The 20810-nt window shown below is 30.4% G+C and overlaps 1 protein-coding gene across 28 annotated transcripts in view; it reads left to right on the top strand.

Moving 5' to 3' along the window:
* The window catches only part of LOC130666588 (plasma membrane calcium-transporting ATPase 2), a 94990-nt gene that overhangs the window by 25313 nt on the left and 48867 nt on the right, over positions 1-20810 (top strand). For 25 of the 28 annotated variants that reach the window (XM_057467737.1, XM_057467735.1, XM_057467736.1 and 22 more), the window contains one exon: positions 4898-5067. The exons of 1 other annotated variant lie outside the window; for it this stretch is intronic. The gene's annotated coding sequence lies outside the window, so the exon portion shown is untranslated. Of the gene's footprint in view, positions 1-4897; positions 5068-14084; positions 14105-20810 lie in introns of those variants that run through there. 2 more of the 28 variants (XM_057467713.1, XM_057467732.1) reach the window with 2 other exon arrangements.

Genomic DNA, 20810 nt, shown 5'->3' with positions numbered 1-20810 from the left:
TCGAAAAATGACCTAATTATTTATAGTAATTGATAAAATATTTATATTTATTCTACAGTTATCAGAAAAAAATAAAAAAAAAATAATTCTATTATTTATTGTTACAAAAGTTTGTATTTAAATTCAGATAAAGTTTAAACTTTTAAATGTTTTCTATTTTCACTCACAATGATCTCATTGAGAATTTATATTTACTTGGTTGCTTTTGTTGTATAAATTCATACAAAAAACTTTTTATGTCTCATTCACATTTTCCATGAATTTTATATTAATTTATACTGCATATACTCTCTCTTTATTTATATCTTACATTCAAAATAATAAATTTATTCTATTTAACTTTGATCTGAATGATAAAAAAAATTTTTTTACTTAAATTTCCACACATTAAAGTCGTATATATATATACATATTGATTGATATTGTGCATAAAAAGTAAAAATAATATCACTATAAATATCAACCGAATGTAAATTCGTAAAACTCAATTATAAAATCATGTTCCGCGGAAGCATAAAAAATTCTTAATGTTCACTTCCATGTAATTTTAATTTTAATTTTTAAATGTCACATCATATTGCCGCGGATAAATTTTATTTTTTAAACTGAAAAAGAGATTAAGAAGTTGAGGATAAAAAAAATATTAAAAGCAAAGAAAAGAATTAAGCTGAGTACAAGTAAAATTAAGAGGAAGAGGAAGAGGAAGTAGAGGAAGTGAAGAAGGGAGGATATAGTTAAAGTTGATAAATAGAAAACGATATCGACGTCGATTAAGATAAAGCACAATTTTCTTTTGGCCCCAAGCCTCTCACCTAGTTCTCTACGTCCTCCTTTACGTATCTCTCGTGTTCTACATTGCATTATACATTCTCACGACACTTCACATAACACTACTGCTAAATCGTAAAACTTTTAAGGACTTTACGAAAATACGACACAGTAGATCTATATACATATATACATTGTATGTATATTAGGGTGGTCGTTAAAAATTAAATTTTCTCAGGCGCCCTATAAAACGCTTCTTTTTAGTGAAAAAATACCTGGGGAATTTGGTTTTTTCTTTTTAAGTAAAAAGGCCACGTGCCGAAGGACGATCAGAGTTCATTTTTCGATGCAGCCGCGGTTTTTTTGAAATATCTTATGAAATATGCGGATTGAAGGAAAAAATCACAGGAACAATTTTGTAGGAATTTAAATTCTTGACAAAAAAGGTGATATTCATTTTTTTTATAAAATGTGTATTTATGAAGATTTTTAAGTAAAAAGGACACGTGCCTTAGGACGATCAAAGTTCATTTTTCGATGCAATCGCGGTTTTTTTTAAATATCTCATGAAATATGCGGATCAAAAAAAAAACCATAGGAACAATTTTGTAGGAAATTAAATTCTTGACAAAAAAGGTCATTTTCATTTTTTTTATCAAACGTATATTTACAAAGATTTTTGAGTAAAAAGGGCACGTGGTTTAGGACGATCAAAGTTCATTTTACGATGCAATCGCGATTTTTTTTAAATATCTCATGAAATATGCAGATTAAAGGAAAAAATCATAGGAACAATTTTGTAGGAAATTAAATTCTCGACAAAAAAGATCATATTCATTTTTTTTATAAAACGTGTATTTATGAAGATATTTTGAAAAAACTTTTTTAGATCTTATCAATTGAGAATTTTTTTGACAAGTTTTTTAAAAATATCTTCATAAATACACGTTTTATAAAAAAAATGAATATGACTTTTTTTGTCAAGAATTTAATTTCCTACAAAATTGTTCCTATGGTTTTTTCCTTTAATCTGCATATTTCATGAGATATTTAAAAAAAACCGCGATTGCATCGAAAAATAAACTCTGATCGTCCTGCGGCACGTGTTCTTTTTACTTTAAAAGAAAAAACCAAATTCCCCAGGTATTTTTTTACTAAAAAGAAGCTTTTTATCAGGTGTCTGAAAAAATTAAATTTTTAACGACCACCTTAATGTATACGTTCCAATAGATCCTACTGAATAATAATAATATTTAATGATAGATCATAGTCAGGAATCCGTATGCGGTATAATTTACTATTGAGGTGATATATATAAAATATATGCGATTCAGTGTTGACGATATATAGGAACACGCGAAACCGGGTCAAAGCTTTCTCCCCGTCAAAGCTGAGGAAATAACTAAATAAAGCATCACCGACGGACGACGATGCAAGCGAACCTATACTCCTCTTCTACGAGAACATTACCGTCGAATAGACGTGTCTTAGTTATTATTATTATACTTTTTTTTTTATAAAAAGTATAATACTAACGTAAAAATTTATGATAGTCATATTTATAACTTTAATAATGCAAGAAAAATTTACGGAATTAACCATTTATTCATGAATTATAAATATTTTAAATGTGAATTTAAAATAATATTTTAAAAGTTAAACCGTTCTACTGCTACTTCATTGAAATATTTACACTAAAAATTTAATCTGTCGAGTAAACAAAAAAAAACATCACTTGATACTTTTATTAGTAACTTTATCATTTAATCTTAACTATTTACAATCTAATAAATTTAAAAAAAATATTTTTATTAAATTTCCGCGTAAATAATTCAGTAAATAAATTTAAAATATTAAGTTTCAATCTCTGGATAATACAATTGTCTTTTCATAAAACTTTTTTATGTACACTGTTGAACCAGTTACATACCACGTATACTTATACACATATATATGTATATACTTATATACAAACTGTTGTTTTACGGTTTTAAAATCTAAGATGTTGATGCAAAATAACTAAAGTTTAAATTTTATTTAAAAGTGTCTCGAGGATTTGATAATCTTCAGGTCAAACGTCAGTCAACCTCTGAAATTTTTTATTTTACGTTCAATACTCGTGTACTTGTCTCGTTTTATTCCTCTATTGCTCAGTCTCCGTGGGCGAAAACTTTTTCCTGTCGTGTCTCTGCGGTACCCAGATTTTTTCATCTGCATATAAGTACATATCCTACATACACATGCCAATATATGTACATATATATTTGCATACATGACAAAAGTTTAAAATGATTACTGGCCACATGGGCAGCAGGCTGCGTACTTGTCCTGTCGTTGATTCAGAGTTCCGTTGCTGTTTTAAGTTCTTTTATCTCATTTCTTGGTTCAGTTTTTCTATTTTACTTTGCGTCCCTGCTTTCTTCACGCATTACGCCGAGCTATTTTTACCGGAGACACGTGGGCTTATGCCCGATGTCGAATAGTTCTGTTGCAGTACCAACAACCCAGCTCACGGTTGCTAAGAGGAATGTTTAAGTACAGGTGGAAATAATTTTATTAATAATGATTATATTGATAAATATCATAAATTAATATCTCACTAATCATTAATTGGGTTTACTAAATGACAAGTATTTATTGTTGGCACTCATCAATTACTGAATGTTAAAAACTGACGGTGACGTGAATAAACAGACACGACGTAAGGATTAAAAGCTTGTGGGGTTCGAAAAGTTATCTCTGTCATTGGGATACTCATGGAAATATATATATGTACACATACAATAAAAAAAAGTATATATATATACATATATTTATAAACGATGTCTTTGTGCTGGCCGATAAAAGCATAATCCTACAAAACCAGTCGAGCAGCCGAAACATTTCGTCTAATTTTAATCCTCAGAGCTTTTAATTTTGTGAAATACATAACACACTATTCATATATATTTATATATCTTCATACTATACTACTATAAATATAGTGTATATATAATTACATTTACCTGTTAAATTTAATTTATTATTTTCTTGACATCTTAGTTAAATTTAAATTCAAATTTTAGTAATTAAAATTTTTTTATATTATATTATATCGAAAATATTGTTGGAAATGACGAAAAAAAATACTGTGAAAGTCTGAGCTCTTAATATTAATATATTAACAACTGCCGCATCGCAATTTTCTATTTCCCGTTTAAATAACATGGAAAAATTTATTTTTGAAGCTTAGGAATTTTGTAGCTCACGGTGGAACCAATACTTTCAAATGTTCAAAACATATTTTCATGGGAAATTCAACGCTCTACAAAAAAGGTCTCTTATAATTTTTCGATATTTTCATTTCTTCAAAAGTTATTCGAAGTTAAAGTTAGATTGACGATAAATTTTTTACATTTTTTAAATTTTGCGACGCAACCATCAACTTTATCGGAAAATTTTATAGGAAATTTTTTGTAGAGCATTTTATTTCCTATAGCTTATCTTGCATAAAATTTTCGATATTTCTCACAAGTCGTAAGTTATTTGCAATTAACTGAAAATTTAATATAATGAATTTTAAGCAACAAAATTTAGATTTAAGGAAATTTTCAGTTAATTGCCTAATATATACGTACATAAGTCTTGATATTTTTTAAACCCTTCTAGTGTCAAGTTCTCAGTTAATTATTACAATTATTTAATATAATAAAAAATAAGCCCGTGGAATTCACCTACGATGACGATGACGGTCTCGCGTGAATGTTTCCACCGAGGACGACTTATTTTAGTGCACCCCGTGTTATATCTGCACATTTAAATTGAGCATTTGCCTAGACGCTGGTTTGCTCGTATGTTGGCACAAGGTAATCGGTTGCTTTCTTGGCAAGCTCTGTTAATTTCGCGGTGCTACTACTGGTTACTACTCACACACCACACCTATAATATTTTTTATATTCAACTGCAGACATTGCCGTTGCGTCATTATCATTCTTACGCACATAGACTGACACACAAATATTTTATTTATTTTTTAAATAATATTCTTGTAAGCTATCGTAGCTGTGTCAGTTTATGTTTACCTCTGACTATATCTATCTATATATATGTATGCATATATTTTGATTGTTATGCAAATTGATGTTTGCAGGTGAAGGTATCAGTCCAGTGTGAATCCTGTCGTGGCAACTTTAGCCTATCACGTCGCATGCTTCGCGGAGTCAAGTCCAACAAGTCGGAAATACCCGATCAAAGGAGGCGCTGCTCGTGGATAATATGCGGTAGAACCTGTAATCCACGTCTGGCAGGTAAATTTAGCAGGTAACTAGATTGCGTAGGGATTCATTTTACTCTGGAGTGCATTAAACACACATACACACACACATAAATTTATTTATTATGCTCCTGTATAAATTATATACTGTTTCCTGAGGGATATTGATGTGTGTGGGTGAGTGTGTGGATTTTTTTGAACGCGTGTGTGCATTTATGGTGGTATGGTACATGTACTTAATTCAATCCACTTGATCTATAGTACTCGGATGACTTTTCGACCCACGACGTCGATTGATGTATTGAGCCGCGTGTACACAATAAGTAAGACGGTACAGAGCATAAGATAATTGGATAATCGATATGAGTTAATCGAATTCCAAGGCAAGATTGTGCGAACGCAACTTATTTAAGATTAATTTTAATATATGGTTATATATTTTGAATTTTTTTTTTGGTAATCATTAGGGACAAGATTTTTGCTTAAATTTTGAAATTAATGGTTCAACTGTTTGATATTCCGGCGAAAATATTGGTCTTATAGAAAATGTTTTTCAACAAAAGTTGTAGGAAATTTAATTTTACAAAAAAATGTCTCTTATGATTTTTTTCTACGACCAATATTTTCACCGTAATTCCAAAATTAAGATTCATAATGAATGATTCAAATTTTTGTTAATTATGAAAATCTTAATTTTGAAATTACGGCTTCCTTATTAATCCTAAGGAAAAACTATAAGAGACATTTTTTTTTTTTAATTGAATTTCCCACAACTTTTGTTTGAAAAATTTTTTAATACGACCAATATTTTCACTGCAATTCAAAAATTAAGATTCATAATGAATGATTCAAATTTTCGTTAATTATGAAAATCTTAATTTTGAAATTGCGGCTTCCTAATTAATCCTAAAGAAAATTGATAAGAGACATTGTTTGTAGAAAATAGAATTTTGAACAACTTTTACTCAGAAAATTTTTCTATACGTCCAATATTTTTGCCGTAATTTCAAAAATTTGACATCGTTAATTATTAATTGTCATATTTTTTAATTAAGGAAAAAATCCTGGCCTTAGTAATCATATCTGTGGGTATCAATATTTGAAAAATTAATTATTTGCAATTTTTTCTCGGTAGGTTTATAAAAAAATTTATTATTGAAAATACAAATAACTGATTAAAAAAGAATTCAAGTAAATTTAATCAGTTTTTAAAAAATTTTCGTAGGTGCACGTTCTATTGATTTAACTGATTGAACTTTAAAATGAAACGTTTGCTCAAAAAAATAAATTTGAATTAATACAATTTTTCTTTCAAATAACTTGCAACCCGATTGATCGGAGTTAAAGCAGATCGCCGCTCTTTTGCTTTGCTAAATTTATCCAATTTCGTTTTTACAACTTCAAAAGATATTAGAAAAAAAAAAAAAATAATAATAATAAAAAATAAACTTTTTTGAATTTCGTTTAACGATACTCGTTCAAATAAATCGACTTAAATAAATCCTCCAGGCTTATCAACATTTAGATCTGATTAAATTCCGAAATTGATTGAACGAGTTCAAGAATTCGAGTACAATTCTATTTCTAATAGTTGATTTTCCTATTTTTGAAACTGGTTTACTAACTTATGAGACTAAACCTCATTTTCTTTTATCAAATTCGTTTAGAAAATATAGCAGCAAAATTTATAGTATAAAATCTCAGTAAAAAATTCATCAACTTGTAATTTTTTTTATGAGGAAAATTTTTAATTTAAAAAATTAACTTGATGCGTAAGTAAGGTCACATAAATTAAAACAAAAAAAGTAAGAAAATTTTACGTCATCAATCTTAATCACTTTACACGGTACAAAATTTTTGGATTAAATCCGGAGTGAATGCGAAGCGGATGATTGCTTATTTATTTGATCCCCTCGTAAAATTTACTCCGAAGGGAAGTTTATTTTCATATTAAAACTTTGAATCGGAGTGAATGCAGATTGAAATAAAATCCAAATCACTCCGAAATCACGGCTAAAAAACTAAACTCCTTATCTGCTCCAATACGGCTTTAAATAAAATTCAAATTCACTCCCAATTTTTTACACTTCACCCGTTGATAAATTTTTACTTTTTAAATTAAAACATTGATCTCTAGGAACATCAAAGAGTGTAATCGAGCGCAATATAAGATTTTTTTTCTCTTTGTGGTTCTCATACAGTTTCATTGTTCCTTTCTCATAGTTGTCAGCAATGTGTCAATGATAGCGCAGTCCAACTACCCAATTTTGTGACGTCCCAGTTATTCAACTATCAACTATCCAACTCTCGATAGTCCTTTCTGTCTTTCTCTCTCTCTCTATATATATATATATACACAATATATATATTCAATGGTTAATATAACTAGGTTACGGGAGCTGTCCTCGATCCCTACACTTGGTGTTGCTACATGACCGTTCAATGGATGAGAATCACATGTCCAGAGTCATATCCCTCGACCTTTCCCACCATGTCACCCCTTTTAATAGAACACTAGCATAAATATATATGTACATTCACCCTTTTCTTCACTCTACCCTCCTTTTCTCAATGTCAAACCAGAGTCATTACACGACCATCAAGTGTCTTTTGAAAAGTTGTCATCTCTACACATGTATACATCCAAGATAAAACTCAAACTCAGTCAAGTTGACAGGACATTTAAACCATTAGCTCTTGATGACTTTTATTTTAAATAATCTGTAATAAAAGTAAACTCAGGAAAGTTTATTCCCATCTCGGTAACCAGAAATCTTAGATCTGGCCCGAAAGACCTGAGGCATGAGGGGTTACAGAGTAGAGGCAGAGGGCTGTTTAATACTCGCAGTTGCTTGTCGGTTTAGTTGGCGAAACTGCTCATCGCGAACTCGGTATAGAGGTGCACTGTACTGTCCGATCAATACGGAACGCATCATACCATCGTGTCGTAGTTCACCTTTCTCTCATCATACACCGGCTTCCTGGGAAATCTCTGTCTATCCAACGTTTTTTTTTATTTCTGTCAGAATGTAAAAATAGATGGGAGAGAAAAAAATTTTAACACAATGTCCAGAGAAGTATATGGTGTGGAGGCGAGCGTGAAAACCCGTGAATGCACTGGGAAATTCGGGTTAAAAATTTAAGCGGATTTTCCCGCGAGCACATTTCGTTCCCAATGCCATTGGGTTGCTATCACTCAAGTGCAAATATCATTATTTTTTTTTACTCTTTTATTCCAGATGTCGTTGCTAAAGTTGAGCGCACATTTGTTTATTCTTGATAACGAGATTAAATATACCCGTCGATATTTTAGTTAAATAAAACTTTATTCATTTAAATATACATATAAAAATTTTATTCATTTTTTTTCCCAATGAGATTTTAAAAAAAAATCTCTCTCAGAAAAAATTTAGGGAGGGAGGGACAAAACGGGGTACTAAGGTAATACCAAGTTTTCGAGGACTCAAATACGCTGAATATTTTTGGTTTTATATTACTCGAAAAAAATTTTTTGAGGTGTAATAAATCGTTCACTCTCGATTACCTTAATTACTAATTGTTATTTAATAAAAAAAAAAAAACAATTCTATAGTTTTACTTTATTTCAAAAATTTATCAACGAAAAATATGAAAAAATAATTTTTCCGGAAGTTTCGGCTGGTCCATTTTGCCCCAGGATTTATGCGTAGGGCTAAAAATATGGAATTATAATAATTTTTTTTTAATTTCACGATAAAAATATGAAAAAATCACTTTTTCAAAATTTTGGGCTTGTTCATTTTGCCCCAAATGTCATGCGTAGGGGTGAAAATGCGCAAACATATTTAATTTATAGTAATTAGTCGAAAAAAAAAAATTTTTTTTTAATCAAAATTTCAGGGGGCTGCTCTGCCCCACCCTACCCTACAAAAGTCATTTTGAAATGTTTAAAAACCATTTAAAATATAAAATATTTTTTTTACAAAATTCTGCGGGTGCCCCGTTTTGCCCTCCCTTCCCCTAATAATTAAAGAAAAATAAATAATAAATTAACAGTATCAACTGTTAAATTATTTTTACACAAATGTGAGCGACTGATTGACGAGAGTTTACTGTTGATGTTAATGTATATTCGTATCACGTGGTTTTGTGTATCAGCGCGTTGTTATTTCTCCCGTAAAACACACAATCAACGTGTAGTCGGATGATTTTAAACGACACCAGAAATAATTCTGCCAGCAGAACCAGCACCAGCATCAGCACCAGCACCATCAGCTCGAAAATATAACAAGCACTCACGTCTGCGGTCTGGTTATTAACTACATAATGTAACTTTAGATATTAAATGGTAATATGGTCTTAAATTTTTCCACTCGACCCTCAATCTGCTCGCTCGCTAAACTTTTATACACTCAAACATATCTATATCTATATCTAATATCTAAACGATATTCTTACATTAATTTATAATAATCACGCCTACCTAAACGATTAAACGTCAAATAACTCACATTATTTTTTTTATCCTCCTCAACCTTCGTACATTCATGTCATGCCATTACGACAATCTATTATTCAAAAATTTTGTAATTTACATAAATTTAAAGCCCATTCTATTTTCGTGATAACAAACAAAGTAGTCTACTACTCTCCTATAACGTTTTTTATAAATAGTAATGACGAAATTTTAATTTTTAATCGGGATAATGAGTTACGAAATCCAATAGAATCATTCGAAATACGTACACTTGAAATTAGTAATTATGATAGATTAAAAATATATATATATATGAATGATTAACGAGTAAAAGAAGTAGACTACTCTGCACGACAGTGCACACGCTAGTCGTCAATTGGACACGCCTTGGAATGGCTTCTCAACCGGATGGGAGAGCCAAAGTTACAGAGAAGCTGTCGTGTAGTAAAATATTTAACCTGCACGTGTGGCTTTACACCATTAAACTGTATATTAATTATATATATATATATATATTTATATACACGGTGTATTTATGAGCTGTGGAGTAAAAGAAAGTGTATTAAACGAATGAGGGTGTGTATTTTCCACCTGCTTGCGTGACTCCTGGCCGAATGAAATAGAATGCAAGTCGAAGTGAAAATAAAAGGAAAAAAAATGTTTGTGGGGAAAAAGATTCGTCGCAAAGTAGTAAAAAGGGTAGTAGGGCCTTTTTATACTTTAGAGATGAAAAGATAAAAAAAATTGTTGAGAGAAAATGAAAATAGTATATAGTGTGTACAGTAGCATGTACGATCGTGACGGCGATTCCACGATATAGGTCTTCGTATCGCCGACGTGGCGCCTATGATTCCCCGATCGATAAAGCCGACCAACCCAGCCAGCCAGACAACTCTTGCTCTTGCTCTTGCTTCTGCTTTTGCTCTTTCTTACTCTTTCTTAAATTTATATTTTTACCTCATCTGTCTCTTCCTTTTCCTCGAACCAAAAGATTTTCATCCCCGTATTTTACTTAATCTTTTTTCTTTACATTTTTTATCTTTTCTATGCCTTTTTTTACTCCTCTTCTGCGCCGATAATCTCGTTGACTGACCGAGGCCCTCGTATAAAATAATACCAGACACTCGTTATCAGTCCTTCTCTTTTGTGTTGACGATGTACACAAAATATATATATATATATATATATATTGATGATAATAGTGTGTAGAATAAAATTGATATCGAAAATTCGATTGATACTTGAGCGGGATTTTTATGAGACTATCAAATGCGTAAGCTCTTGTTGTCTTTTTTATTCGATATTAGGGTCAACTTTATGATAAATATCAAAATTGAACCCTTGGAAATTTATATTCAATTAATATTCAAATTAATTTATCCGAAATTACGGTTAAATTTTCGGTTACTGTTGAGTTTTATGATGATTAGAAACAGATTTTTAAAGCTTTAGTTTGAAATTTAATGCCTTTGACTTTTGAATTTTATTTGACGTTGGTAAGCAATCATATAAAGTATGTCAAAATATGAATATTGAAAACTTTCTTTATCTTTTAAACTTTCGGGTATGAAAAATTTTTTTCATTACTCTCAATGTCGTATGTTGTTAAAATTTTTTTATCATCAAACTGAAAAGTTTCGAGAGTTCTGCAGAAAATTTTTTTCTTCGGGATCAGCAATTGAAAAAAATGCATTTTTTTTATTTTTAAAACCGATTATTCATCGGTAATGATTGCATTAAATTTTAAATTACTGTTTTAATTACAAAGTATTGTCTTCAATGTTTGCTGTCAATTTCTAGTTGATGGAAAAATTTTCGTAACAATAAAACATGGAAAATTGATTTCGCTTGAAAGTTTACGTAAAATGACTTTTCGTGATATTTTTATCGTTACAAAAAAAATAATTATTGTCAAAGAAGACGTTACATTTCCTGAAATGAAATTTGTTCTCCCGATTCAAAAGAATATCATTCGATTTAAATGTAACGAAATTCAATTCTTGTATGATTACTTTCTCTATCACCTGAACTCGTATTACTATCAAGGATATTCTCAATTTTTCAATATCTTTTGAATAAAAAAATGAAAATAATGTGATTCCATTTATTTTTATTATTTCAAAGGGCATCAAAAATTCAAAATATCGATCAATTACAATAATCCTAGTTCAGGGATAGGAAACAATAGAATTCTTAACTTCAGTTCATTCAAATCGGTCAATTACTTTTAACTTGCTGCTGTAAAAATTTGAAATTTTCAAAAAAAGGGAAGTTATTGGTTTTGGTTCGATTTTTGAAAATCGAGGTTCCATCAGGTGCCGACGTTTTGAGATCTTAGGAAACTATTCTGACCATTTTCTGATAGGCGTCCGCAAATTCCGAAAATATCGTTTGACTTTTTTTTTCAAAAAAAGCTCTCTGAGCTCAAAAATGGAAGTTTTGAAGTTAGTCCGCAGGGTCACCCGTTTTTCAGATTGTTTTTACTAAAAATAACTTATTACCGTAACACCGAAACCTGGAAAAATCTTCAGTTTTCTTGAAAATTATTTTCCACCCCTTCATAAGCTATTAAAGCATTTAATTATTTTCTAAACTATTATACAGTAATTCATCGTGATAAATAATTATTGTTACTAAAATATATACAGAGACCAGATACTGATAGAGACTGCGATCAAACGCTTAATCCTATTAGTATTATCAATTTTCGGGTTCATTTTAATAATTTCAAAAATATAATATAAAAAAAAAAATTATAATTGACATTTTATTTTTCAAATTATTAAAATTACTATAACTCGGAAACTATGGACTTTAGCGACTTGACTCATAGGACTTTTTTTGAAGGGAATAAAATTTCCTATAAAATTTTTCTTAACATTTTTGATGTACTTTCATTGGTTTATGTTCAGCAAGCCAATAAAGGTCAATTTCATAGGAAAAATGAGTTCCGCAACGGACACGAATGAAACAGCTGGAATTACAGCTAAGTAACTATGGGCACTTTTGAAGAACACCAAATGCCCTACAATTTGCGACCAAAACCGCCTTGATATCATGAAACGCAGCTGAGTATTAGAAAGTTAAAAAAAAAATAATTTAATTTACGTGTATTTTAAATGGGAAATCTTTGAAATCAAATGGCAAGTACTTAGCATTGGAATTAAGAGCTCATATTTGGTGAGAATTTCTTTTTTTGATGTAGATCGAGATTTTGCTTGAGGACTTAAAAAAAAAAAAATTTTGCGAAAATGAATTACCCTAATATATATATAAATAAATAGATTTCATCCTAAAATGAACATAAATTAATGTTGATATATTTTCGCAGAATAATCAGCATGACATTTCACCCCTTATACTCTTTACTACTTAGATACATGTTTGCGAACTATATATATCTAGTCATAGTGGAATTTCTATCTGGGCTGACCGTAACGCATGGTAGCGAAGTGAATAGTGTATAGGTAGTATTGTAAACGGGTAAATGTGTATAGAAACCCGGTGAATTCACACGCTTATTTGAACAGAAATGAAGCCACAAGAGTAGCAGTCAACAAAGAGGACGTCAATGCCAATGTATCTCAATTAAAATCTATTCCAAACCTTTTCAGCTAATAATCCTCTCGACATATTTATATTATAATAATTATAACGATAATTATTATTAATAAATTAATAAATTAAAAATATCTAGTGAGTAAAAAATAAATAAATAAATTAACATTTGGACTTGAGCCAGAGCTAATTAAATATTCACTAAAGTAATTGGTCCACTTTTAAAAGCGCGTAGACTCTGCTGGGTAAATTAAACGATGCATTATTGGAATTAAAATTTTAAAGCCTCAGGCTTCAAGAACTAAATTACTGTATGTACTGAAAAATTACCAACAGAGTTTCAGACTGAAGAGACTCATTTTTTCAGCGCTAATGTGCATTATGTTCATTTTCTTTATTTTTATTGCTGTTATTCTAAAAAGTTTTTCTCTTGATAAACTTTTCACTGTTTTCTTAAATTACCGCAGCGATAACCAAATTTATTGTGAGTGAGATAAAAGTTTAAGAGTAGAGTCTAATGAAAACTGAAAAGGTTTGGAGGCCATGAGCGTTAGATTACTCGAGTTAGCTTTAGCTAGAAAATAATTCACTACTAAATTAAAATTTTCTCACGCATATCCCATTAAATGACGCGCATCATCTAAGAGACAAACTATCGTCAATGACATTTTAAACTTACTGTCACAATAATGTCTTTATATATATGTACATATATTTTGTCATATAACACTTGAAACACCCTGATACGTTGTGTTGTAAACCGCAATGAATTTAATGAGAATTTCCGTCGTCAGTGCTGATGATGATGGGAATAAATAATAATAATAATAATTATTATTATTATTGTTATTATTATTATTATTATTATAATATGGTAGTAGATAGACAGCATGACACAACGACTTTGACGTCATTCACGGACGTCATTGACGGATTTCGAGATAATATGGACATTATGTATAAAGATCAGAACGACAATTAGATCTAGTTCTCACTCAGAGATCCCTCGTGCTGTGTAAACTTTCTGGTGATTAATAAGTGTGGAATCTATATTTAAATTACTAAAAAAAGTAATTACGAAATTTTTTATCTTTTATTTATGCTTGTCAGTTTTTTTTTTACCAATGACCTCATAATTATTTTTTTTTTATATTTTTAAATTCTCATTCTGTCTTTTTCTCTGGCAACTGTTTAAAAATAAATTAACTTTTAATTATTTAATTACACTTCCGTTAAAGACTTTTCTGTAGTAACAGAAGCCTTAGATTTGAAAAGTCAATTTGCAGCGAAAGGTTCGCGGTTCGGGTCCCGTCGACCGCAATTTATTGGCTTACATTTTTTTTTGCCATAAATAATAAATGACTTGCCGGCAGTATGTTGTAGAGATTATGTGCGTCTGAGAAGTAAATGGATTTTGAAATTAAAAATTTTTTTTTTGAGTGAAGTAAAGAAATTTGTTCTTCTTACGTAGGCTATCAGATTCGGTAGATTAATAATAAAGTAAATTGAATCAGGGACTTGATGGATAGTGGGTTGTCGTTATAAATATCATTTGTAAGCATGCAAATCGTGTACATCACACGCGATTGTCAGGGCTAATAGGATCGCGATTGAAAAACGACCAGAGAGGACAGAGAAGACGTGTAATTCGATTGACCTCTCTTCGTCTTCGTCATTCATTATCACAATGAAAAAGCTATAAAGTTATTCAACATTGCTGTTGCTACACACAGACACATTACAATGTCATTTTGCATCGACATTTTTTTTTCACTCATACCTTTCAGTAGAATTCGAAAATTTTACTTCAAGTACCGCCATCTTCAAAAATTTACAGTTAACTATAATTTATCTGAGCTTATTAATCACAAAGCACTTAAGGATGTAAAATAATTTACAAAAAAAGTCTATTGACTCAAATCTGTACGTCAGTTTTTAACTTTCCGATAAGAAAATTTGAAATTTTCAAAAATTCGGGAAGTTATTGGTTTCGGTCCGATTTTCGAAAATCAAATTTCTAAGAGATCTGGACGTTTTGAGGTTCTAAGAAACTATCTCTGGGATATTCAGAGAAATCCCATACATGGGATATTCAGAGAAAAACCATGTATGGGATTTCTCTGGGATATTCAGAGAAATTCCATACATGGGATATTCAGAGAAAACCCATGTATGGGATTTCTCTGGGATATTCAGAGAAATCCCATACACGGAATATTCAGAGAAAACCCATGTATGGGATTTCTCTGGGATATTCAGAGAAATCCCATACACGGAATATTCAGAGAAAACTCATGTATGGGATTTCTCTGGGATATTTAGAGAAATCCCATACACGGGATTTTCAGAGAAAACCCATGTATGGGATTTCTCTGGGATATTCAGAGAAATCCCATACATGGGATATTCAGAAAAAAACCATGTATGGGATTTCTCTGGGATATTCAGAGAAATCCCATACACGGGATATTCAGAGAAAAACCATGTATAGGATTTCTCTGGGATATTCAGAGAAATCTTCTGGAATAACGCTAGCACGTAAAAGTAAAGAAAAATAATTTTTTCTTCAATTACCGAGCCCTTGGTTTAGATTTTCTATAGTTTTCATTCTGGGGCTTCGCTATATCAAACTCCCCTTCGGACTAAATTTCACTCCGAGGGAATTAAGTAAATAAAAAGTCATCCGCTCCGAATTCACTCCGGATTTAATCCGTGTTCACTCAGCAAATTTCTTACAGTGTACAGATGTTGAAACTTTTTCACTAAAATCGATCGTCACTCCTCGAGTTTTGACTTTACATAAAAAAGTCAAATAAAAATTTGACAGATAATTTTACCGTTTAGATAAAAGTTTAATTGACCAAACTGATAAATTAAAAATTAAAAAATTTACAGTAATTTTAAAACAATAAATAATTCAAATTTTTGAAGTCAAAAAATTCCTCCAGAAAACTATATAGCATACAAATGATGAAAATGTTAAAAAATTCCTATCAAATTGTTTAAATTCCATCATAGATTGTATTTCAAGAATTTTATTTTTATATCTACGCGAAAAAATTTTAAACCCACGAAAAAAATTATAGTCTATGATATATACAGAGTTCATGAAACAATTTTCAATAGACAGGTGCATTCTCAGCCACCCTTTCATGTGAGCCCATGCTGCTGGCTCAATAGTCCGCGAAAAAAAAGTACTTAATTTAACGTCAATATATTTATAATTTAATTGCAAATGTATATAAAGTATGAATGATACTAAGGTTGCAGTCAGAAAAAAACATCGAGTAGAAGTAGCATTTGTGGCCACTTCTCTTCTTCTACCAATGAAAAAGTATAAAATAGATATTCCATGGCAACAGTGTGATAAATCTATTCTGTATACATTTTCAAAAACAATTATGTCATCGCGCCTTTTACAAATTATTTTATTTTAATTTTCCAAGTGTCCAAAGTTGGTCGTCGTCTCACCAAAAACGGTACTTTTACCCTATATACAAAAATTTTTTGTGTGAAAATGGTCCCCGAGGACTTTACACTGTCTTCTCAGTGCGAATTGACGGTGTGAAATTTTTTTGGTGTAATATATCAAGGGTGTACTCGTAACACAGTATTTTTACACCGTTCGCTGTTATTACCTCAACCATTGTCCAATAGTATAATCTGTAATTAAAAATTATAAAACAATATATAGGTTGCAGCACTAGTATATCATTTTTATCATTGGTGTAAATTTTTTAAAAATAAATCTAAATATATAGGGTCGCAGTAATCGAGAGTTTTAAATGAACTAATACATCTACCATTGGTAGTGCGAACGTTCTAATTCACGCGGTCCAAAATTTAACACCTCGCGCCGTGTAACTATCACACCAGTGTTGAAAATTTTAACACCGAATCATTGACACCACACCGCGGACTCAAAATTTCGTACAGTGTAGGCATATAGTTTTATTTTTTTCCAATTCTGATAGTTGTAAGCCTTAGTCTTTCTCTTTCTCGTTTTCCTCATCGTCGTAGTTGTCGTTGTAGTCGACGTTCGTCGATCGAAAGAGACTGCGTCTGCGCGTTGTATACATTTCAATAGTTCAAATCTATATAGCTAATATGTACCATCAACTAATGCAATGTAAAGCATAGTTACATATCGCGTCCTATGTTCTCCATACAAATATATATGATTATATATACATATAGGGCAATACATTGCATATAAATCTGTATTATGCAGTTACTCTCAGTTGCATGGCTCGTCGGACCACGAGTTTTACTACTTGAAGGACAAGGTGACGTTAAATAATCCAATAAATAAAAGCTCAGCTGTATCTTACGTCTCATTAAGTCCACAAGATAGTAATTTTAATATTTGATATATCTATAGACCAATGATAACTAATAATCATAAAGTTAATTTATAGTACCCACTTAATAAATTATCATCTAGGAAAAGGATGTAACACTCGGAGGCGTACTGAGTGATGATTCTTAATCGGGTTTACAGCGGAAAATAAAGACTCCCTTGAGGATTAATTGCATCCTCATGCATGACATTGCGAAATTAGCATATATATTGCTCGTTAAAATGCATTTGTCGAGTTTAAATTTTCAAAATATCATTATTATTTTTTTTGCAGACATTTTTATTAGACCGGATATTAATTGTATCAAAAATACTTAATTGAGTCGGTACCGATGAAATAGTGATATTTTATTTGCAATATAAATTAAATATCACGTACTTAAATAAATTTATTGAATGCATTGTTATTAATAATCATAATTGATATTCATTCCTCTATAAATGTATGACCTTTTGGCCTTTTATCAATCAGTGGTTATTGTACAATTTACTATCTACTTAATGAAATTGACTTGATTAATATTATTTGGTTATACACTTTTTTTTCATTAAACACAAAGCTCATTAACTAGTTTATTTAATTAATTATTTTTTTTACAGTCACACTCGTAAAAATAAATATACTCAATTGTTATGAATTGTAGGTCAGTAGAAAAATTTCGGGGTGAAATGGGTCATTGAAAAATTTTAATGAAATAAAAAATTTGAATTTTGGTACGAAATATTTTCTTATTAAAAATATAAATGGAAAAAAACAATGAATTTTTTTTTTTGGGATTCCGCTGTGCCCGAAAAAAAATTTATTCTGTAAAAAATTAGCGGATTAAATCCGGAGTAAATTTGGAGTGAATGGAGCGGATGACTGTTTTTTTATTTAATCTCGGAGTGAAATTCACTCCGAAGGGGAGTTTATTTCAATATTCGAAATTCGAATCTCTCTTAAAATGAATTAGTAAAAAGTGCTGCAAATCAGTGAATATTCACGGCATAAACAGTCCCAAGTATACCACTGATTGAATAAGTGGTATACTTGGGACTGTTTATGCACAGTGAGAGAACAATTTATTTGAATGATACTGAAGTTAGCCGACGTCTAATAATTTTTGGATTTTCGTTTAGACGGTAAATTATAAAAAAAAAAAATTTGAAAAAATTGCACCTGTAGTTTTTTTAATTATCTACATGTGCATATTTTTAGTTTTTATTTTTTTGTAGTTGATTTGTTGAAAAAAAAAATTCCGAAAATTTTCAATCTACTAAATCCAGGATCATTTTATTTGAGCCAAATAAATAGATTTATTTGACTGAACAAAATCATTTATTTCATTAAAATATATATTTGTTTATAGTTAACAAATCTTGGTTGAAAAAAAATTCCAAATAAAGATTTGTTAACTATAAACAAATCACTATTTCATCCAAATGAACCATATCATGATACTGAAGTCAGCTGACGTCTAATAATTTTTGGATTTTATTTTAGACAGTAAATTATAAAAAAAAAATGTTTTAAAAAATCACACTTGTAGTTTCTTAAATTTTCTACACGTGCATATTTTTATTTATTGATTTTTTTAAATTAAATTGTTAAAAAAAAAAATCCGAAAATTTTGAATTGTCTGTTAATTTCAGGATCATCTTTGTTTCAAGTTGAATCCATTCAAATATGAGATTTATTAAATAAATTGTTCTCTCAGTGCAGTGAATATTCACTGATTTGCAGCACTTTTCACTGACTCATTTTAAGAGAGTTATTTACTCCGTATGCGGAGTGATTTTTTTTAAAACTCCTGAACCCCGAGTGAGTAAATTCGGATTTAAATAAAATCCGTAATCACTTCGAATTCACTACCAATTTTTTACAGTGTAAATAAAATTTTTATGAGTGTAATAAAAAAAAAAACTGCTTAGGTTCAGAATAATATTATCGTCCAATTATTGATGAGTCACTAAATTACCGTAAACTTAAATGCACATAGACATCCTAAATAGAGAAGCTATTTCGATAAATTATGCGCCTAGTTTGCTAATCTGAGCTTACTTGACACGACGAGAAGATCGACAGAGCAACGATGTTGTCTTATCGTCCAAGTGTCTCATGTTTCATTATCGAAAATTGTCTCTGTCGGATATCTCTAATCATTATCACACTCCCGTAATCGTTATCGTTACGATGTTAACAATCCCATCGAAGTAAATTTAGATTAGGTTCAACACTCTTGTTTGCATAATAATAAACTCTTAAAAAGCTTATGCATAAGCGTCGCAAAGTCCAATGGAGAAGAGAAAAAAAAATCAACTTATTTAAATAATTAAACAATATCATCACGGTCATAATTATGATAAATAATTAGTCCAATTAAACTCACAAGTACAATCAACAAAATAAATTTAACGCGTCAATTTGTCTGTTTACAATGTGTATAATATGCGTCGTCTATCGTGTGACACACGAGACACATAACACCGTGAGAAATGTGTTACGAAAATTCTGTGTGTGCACTAATAATAAATACGTATGTATGTATATGTATATATATGACCGGCTGTACATTATGCAATTGTTAACTCTGTGCCATAGTTAACCAGAAGCTCCAAAACCACCACCGCATCTCATTCCTATCTCGTCCCCATACAGTTACACACGAATAAACCCCGAGAGTTTCATTACTACTGTCTAATTTATCCGAAAGTTGCATGTTCAAAGTTTCACCTGAGGTACCCACACTAATTGCACTAACAAAAAAAAATTGTTTTAACGAAATTATTACTCTAAATTTTGCTGGCCTTATTTATTTATTTACTAAAAATTTCAATTTGAGGTCAGTTTTATTTTCTAGGTTAATTATTCAATTAGCGCATCAACTAAACCCGTGGAAAATTTATGTATCTGAAGATCGGAACGTTTTTCACGCAATGATAATGAAAAAAATTCATGTAATTCGAGTACTTAGGGAGTAGTTTTGGAGGTTGGGGTTGGCCTAAAATTTTTAGCTGATATCTCAGCATCTAAATGCGAAAGATTTCAGAAAAATAGTCATCCAGTAGATTTTTTACTTTCCAATTTTGTATTTTTCCGATCTTCAGGAACACGAAAATTTGGGGATTTTTAGTTTTTTTCTCAGAAATTTTTTGGGGGTTGAAAAAAAATTATTGTGGATAAAAAAAAAATTTTTATCCCTGAGTTTTTTACGGGCAGGCATGAGGTAAAATATATTTTTGAAAAATTTTTTTTTAAATTCTTGAAATAATCCAATTTTTTTTATCCCATGGAAAAATTTTTTCGAATTGTCCATGGGCGTAAAAATATTTTCAAACATTTCTTAAAAAACCGATTCTGCCTCCTTATAAACTTATATTCCGTTTTCCGACACTTGTGCGCGCATATTTTTTTCCACGTTACCCCAACTAATTTC

Source organism: Microplitis mediator, chromosome 4, assembly GCF_029852145.1.
Source record: "Microplitis mediator isolate UGA2020A chromosome 4, iyMicMedi2.1, whole genome shotgun sequence".
Classification (NCBI taxonomy): domain Eukaryota; kingdom Metazoa; phylum Arthropoda; class Insecta; order Hymenoptera; family Braconidae; genus Microplitis; species Microplitis mediator.
The sequence above is the reverse complement of the archived record's forward strand: the minus strand, read 5'-3'. Positions and strand labels throughout refer to the sequence as shown.